This window comes from Mandrillus leucophaeus, unplaced genomic scaffold (assembly GCF_000951045.1).
Source record: "Mandrillus leucophaeus isolate KB7577 unplaced genomic scaffold, Mleu.le_1.0 Scaffold1292, whole genome shotgun sequence".
Taxonomy (NCBI): Eukaryota; Metazoa; Chordata; class Mammalia; order Primates; family Cercopithecidae; genus Mandrillus; species Mandrillus leucophaeus.
In genome coordinates, this window is record NW_012101246.1 from 376023 (window position 1) to 382121 (window position 6099).

Consider the following 6099-nt stretch of genomic DNA (forward strand, 5'->3'; position numbering starts at 1 on the left):
ATGCGGTATTGACTAGATCACTTGGTGGTATTCAGTGGAAGGCGGGGCTGCTCTGGAGATCCGAGGTAACTTCACTTATACTCTCTGCCTGATGCCTTTAAGGACGGCTGGATGATGTTCCACAAGTGGCCTCAAGGCTTCTCTCTATAGCTCCAGTAAGGTAGTCGGATTTCTTTCATGGCAGCTCAGTATATCAAGAGGCCTAGTGGAAACTGCAAGGTTTCTTATTGCCCAGGTTCAGAAGTTTATGGCCTAGAACTGCATTCTATTGGTCAAGCAAGTCATGAAGGCCAGCTTAGATCCAAGGGAGGAGAATTAGATTCTACCTCTGATTAAGAGAAGTAGCAAAAAATTTGTAGCCATCTTGAATCTACCACATTCCTTTTCCTCTGGCCACAGACATTATTACCACAAGTGAAATAAACTCACACTCTCCTAAAGCCCTTGAAAGTTTCCTGACATTTACTGCATCAGCCTAGAAGTCCACTTTCTCATCATCTAACTTAAATTCAGGTGATGATGAGGCTTTTGGTACTCAGCTCCTTGAGGATAGTCCCCTTGATCTGAAGTCATTGGGGCTTGCACACCCAAGAAACAATGGGAAAGAGATAGGATAACCGTCATGGACACTCCCATTCAAAGAGTCAGAGAACAGAGGCATACAGCTGTCAGTAGTCCACAGCAATTTTGAAATCTAGCTGAGTACATATTACCAGTTCCTTGATTAGGGCCCAGTCCTGCTCCTGGGAACGATTCCCTCTGGCTCTCCATCAGTCCTCTGGGCTCTTGGTTCCATTCTTCAAGTCATTCTTCTTTTTCCCTAAGAAGTAATCCTTATTTTCGGCTGGCTGACTTTCTCAGCCTGTTTCTCTGAGACAGGTTGAGGGTCCAAAGGCATCTTTTCACTCTGTACTCTCTTCATCCTCTTCAGTCAGTCCATGCTGGTATAATTCACTTAAAAATGTTAAGGCATCTTATATACTAATTGATAACCAACCCTACTAGGCAAAATCCACATCCATATTTCATCCTGAAGCCAGCTTTTTCACCTTGCTTGGACTACCTGTGAGTCTGACGTGGGATAACAGAACCTTAAAATTTTTAGAAACTCTTTTGTCCAGTGGAGAGATACATTGCCCAAGATTGTAGAGGCCTTTTTGTTTAACTGAAAGGATGTATGAGGCACCACCTTAATCGAGGTCTAGCTGTCACATCTTGGATTTTATTTTTGCCCTGAAGCCATTTCTTATTTTGAAAGCTTTTCCTGTCTAGAGAGATTGAGGATGAGAAGCAGTTTGATGTCTGAACCCAGCAAAGTCTACGGCCATACCGCCCTGAATGCACCCGATCTCTTCTGAACCCAGCAAGTCCTGGCTCTTTATAATTCCTCTAAATTCGGCTTAAAAACCAAATGGCTCCTTTTTTAGCCCACTTTTTTTTTTTTTTTTTAGCAATACCTTATAATAATGTGGCTAAAAGAAACCTCTTTGTACTTTTGAAATTCTGCTGAAAATCTCCTTAGCCAGATCCTCCCATTCACTGGGTGCCTTTTCTACTTTCCCACATTATCAAAGACAATGGTTTTGATAAACTTTCTGCGACTACATAACACAGGTCATTTTTTCAGTCACCCCCCCCATAGTATTTTCTTCACTGTCCTTCACAGTCTCTCCAGCAGTCTCCTCGGTGTCCTTCCAGTATTCACTAACACATTTCTCGAGGCCTTTCTATCTTCTGTGGCAACCAGGTGCCAAAGTCATTGCCATTTGTTTTCAGTTTCTGTTATAGCAGAAGTCCACTTTCAGATACCAAATTTAGTCCCAGTTATCTATTGTTACTTAGTAAACTACTCCAAAACTTAGCACAATAAACAATGTATTGTATCTCATCATTTTGGTAATCAATAATTCTAGCATGGTTCAGCAGGGCAAATTTATTCCACAGTGGTCACAGTTAGGGTTGCTCAGTTGTGTGCAGCTGATGGAAGACTGCTTCACACATAATGCCTGGCACCCTAATGGGAACTGCTGGTCTTTGGGCTCAGCTAGGCCCTTCCCTTGTCATGTGGTCTCATGGCCTCTGCACATGGTTTCTCTACCATGGTAGTTTGACTTATCCAGCAGCTTAGGCCTTAGAAGACATGTCCCAAGAGTCTCACATGGAAACTACAAGGCTTCTTACTTACCTAGCCTGGGCAGTAAGACATCTCTTCTACTGTATTCTATTAGTCAAGCAAGTCTCTAACGGTAGCCCATATTAAAGGGAGGGGAATTAGATTCCACCTCTCAGTGGGAGAAGTAGCAAGTAATTTGTGGTCATCTTTAATCTACTACAGACACTGTATCCTTGATCTCAGAATGATGCCTCTTTGTCTGGAAAGGACATTTGTTTTTTAAACCCAAGGTTAGAGAGACAGACGTGGAGCTGTGATGGATCAAGAAGACATCATGTTCTGACTAACCAAGTGATCACAGGGATCACTGAAGTGACCGATGTTGCAGACATACTGTCCTCCTATCCAAGTGCCCAGCAAATGTTAAGTGTCAAACTCAGGGAAGCAGTACGCAAAATGGTTAGGCAGGCCATTCTGAAACAAAACTGATTGGTTTTAAATCTCTAGTTTGCCATCTATCAGCTTTGTGAATGTAGGCAGTATAATTTACCTCCCTGTGCTCCACATTAGTCATTTGTAAAGTAGACATTAACTAGAGCCCACCTCAAAAGACTGCTGCGAGGATGAAAGGAGTTAGTACACATAAAATTTTTAGAGGAGGATCTGGCAAAAATATATTAGACATAGTTATTTTTATTATTGATGTACAGATTATGCAGTAAACTATATCAACATCAATAGTCCTTTTTACCCAGAAACAAGTTGGAGAGAAGAAAAGGAAAATGAATTTTAAAAACTGAATGAAAGGTAAAAGTATCACTGGAATATGTGGAGCTGACTGTAAAGACAGTGACACCTTCCGATTTTTTGTCCCTTATCATCAATTCAGGTATTCGCTGAAGCACAGTTGACCAAACTAAGAGCAGTGCCCTCAGGAAAGAATAAAATGAATAGTTTAATTTATCAACATCATTTACCCGGGTTATTTGAGTTCCAAGTCAGAAAACTGTGAGCAGACACACACATAACAATCCTCAGTTGCAAAATGAGAATAAAAAGCAATGTGTTGGGATAGGCCAGATTATGCTCCAGTAATAAATAATCCCCAAATCTCAGTAACTTAATACAACAAAAATGAATTTCTTACTCATTCTACATGTTCAATTAGGGTTCGCAGGAAGGCTCTGACTATCACAGTAACTCCGAGATCTAGGTTGATGAAAGCTTCATCTTAGCATGTATTGATCTTCAAGGATCAATAAAACAGTGGAAACTGAAAAGGGCCAATTATGTACCAGCTCTTAAAAATGTCTGCCTTCTTCCTAGAAGTGACCACATGAGACTTCCTCTCACGTTTCAACCAACGAAACAAGTTACATTTCATTGTTCAAAAGCCATAGCTAAGTTAAAATAGGATGAGGAAGAATAAAGTTACCATGTATCCGCAAGGAGAAAAGCTTAACAAAAAGCCAAAAAGCACTACATATCGTGACTGGTAGATTGCATTATTGTTCCACAAATATTTACTCTCCCCTCCTGCACTCTGTGGGCAGACTGTACTTTTCTGCACCAATGACTTTGGACTTGGCCATATTACTTACTTTGGTGAATGGAAAATGGCAGAAGCGAGAGTGTGCCAGTTCTGATTAGAGACTTTAACAGACATCATGAGTCTCAGCCAACTCTCTTGCACTCCTGCACTCTGCCATGAAAATGACAGACTTAAACCTATCCATACCTAAACTATAGATCCTTGGGGGAGAAATGGATGTATGTTGTATAATACTGAGATTGGGGAGTTCTTTGTTAAGCAGCATTGTTTCAGCAAAAAGATGACTGATACAGTGACTCAGCACAAGGATTTCATGAGACTAGCTACTACAGATATGATTTGCAACAAAGGATATGAAATAAGATCTTACTAGCTAGTATTCTAAGAAATGTAAAGCAAAATGAGATGGTGTTGCATTATTTATACACTAGCTAGATATAGAACTAAAATGTAACTATCCAATTATTTACAAATTAAATAAGGAAAAAAAAAAGGAGAATTTCTAGTGCTTTTGAGTCTAAGATAATAAAATTAGACAGTCTTTTTATCCCAGGAAAATCATCTTTAGTCCATTCCTGCTGCTATAACAAAATAGCTTGGACTGGATAATTTGTAAATAATATAAATTTATTTCTCACAGTTCTGAAGGCTGGGCCAAGATCAAGGTGCTGGCAGATTCAGTGTCTGGAAGAGCCTGCTCTCTGCTCCCAAGATGGCTTCTTGTTGCCACAGATGCTGTGTCCTCACATGGCTGGAGGGACAGAGGACAACAGGGACCAGAGTAATCCCTTCAACCTCTTTTATAAGAGCACTAATCCCATTCATGAGAGTGGAGCGCTCATGCCTTACCACTTCCTAAAAAGCCACACCTTGTAGTACTATCACACTCTGTATTAAGTACCAATGTATGAATTTTGAAGGCATACATATATTCAAACCATAGCGTAATTCAAAAAAGTAGAATGATAAAGGCAGAAAGCTCTTCATTAAAGCATTATTTATAACAGTCTAATATCAGAAATAGCATAACCATGCAATAATAGAATATTTTAAGTAACCTATGGTCCTACCAATATTATAAAATATTGTACAATCATTAGAATAATAACTATGATCTTTCCCTAACAACATGGACAAATATTTACTAAGTGAAAGAAGGAGAATATAAACATATACCTAAGCTGTAATCATAATTATGTAAATATATATTTAATATATAGATAATAACTAAAGGGAATTTGGAGAAATTTAAACACTTGTGCTGTAGCAATGGTTAGATGGGTGAATATTTTTCTTCTGAAATCTAATGCAAAAAATTGTTCTTTTGACAATAAGTATAACTTTTAAAACAACAGGGAAATTTCTCAAGAATATACCCATGTGTGTAAGAAACAGTTGGTGTTTGGATTAAAAGATGCATTTTTTAAAGAGTGGAAAATAATGCTACACATTTTTAATATTGAAGATCCCTGAGTATTCTGAGTAATCTATATATCTTTCTGTATTTTTCAAATGTTTTTACAATGAATGTTTGTAAACTTTTGAAAAAAGTTATTTTAAAAATACATGAGCATATATTCTAGCATCACTTCTGAGACCCCACAGCTCACTTAGTGCTACCATTTCTTGAATCCAATGCATAGCTGCCTGTAGACAGAGTTCCTCTCCACAACTCGGTAGCCCATAATTTGATTTGAGACAAAGCTAAATATAGCCCCAACTTTGGTATGAAGGATGGAAATCTGACTCTCCCTGCCTTTTTTCCCTCCCATCAGAGGCAACAGGATATTCTTTTCAAGACAGGTGGCCTGTGAGCCTTGTCTAAGATCAAACTGGACCTTGAAATTTTTCCTGGTAACATTCTGAGCTCGGGAGCAGTGTGGTCCTACCAATAAATCAAGTGTTGGAGGAGCCTAGATTAGGGGCCTTTTAGACAGTTCTGCTAACCCTTCAAATGTTTTGTTATCCTCCCCTCCCCACCCCTACTTTGTACTAGTATGTAGGGGAGCCAATTCAAGAGATAACAGACAAGATGACAGGTTGCCCCAAGACCACAGACTCCCCACAGTCTCACCAATACCCAAGCATGCCAGGTTCTTCCTGAGTTAAATGCCTAGGAGACCTGAAAAAATAAATTCATCCTGGAGAAGTCTTGTGGGTCGTATCTTTAGAAATTCAGGGAACATATCTCTGGGGCCATCCAATGGAGAACACAGCCTGCATCAGAACCTTAGCAGAGACTTCGGGCCTTTATGGGTATCAAATTTATCATCTTTGAAACAAGCACAATGAAATCAACATTGCCACATGTGGGCACTATAAAGCCTTTTGCAAATAAAAAAAAAGAAGGTCAGTGATAATGCTAATAATAACAGTGATTATGTCATTTAATAAAACGGTCTTATTTGAGAGCTAAAAAGGAGCTTCAGGGCGG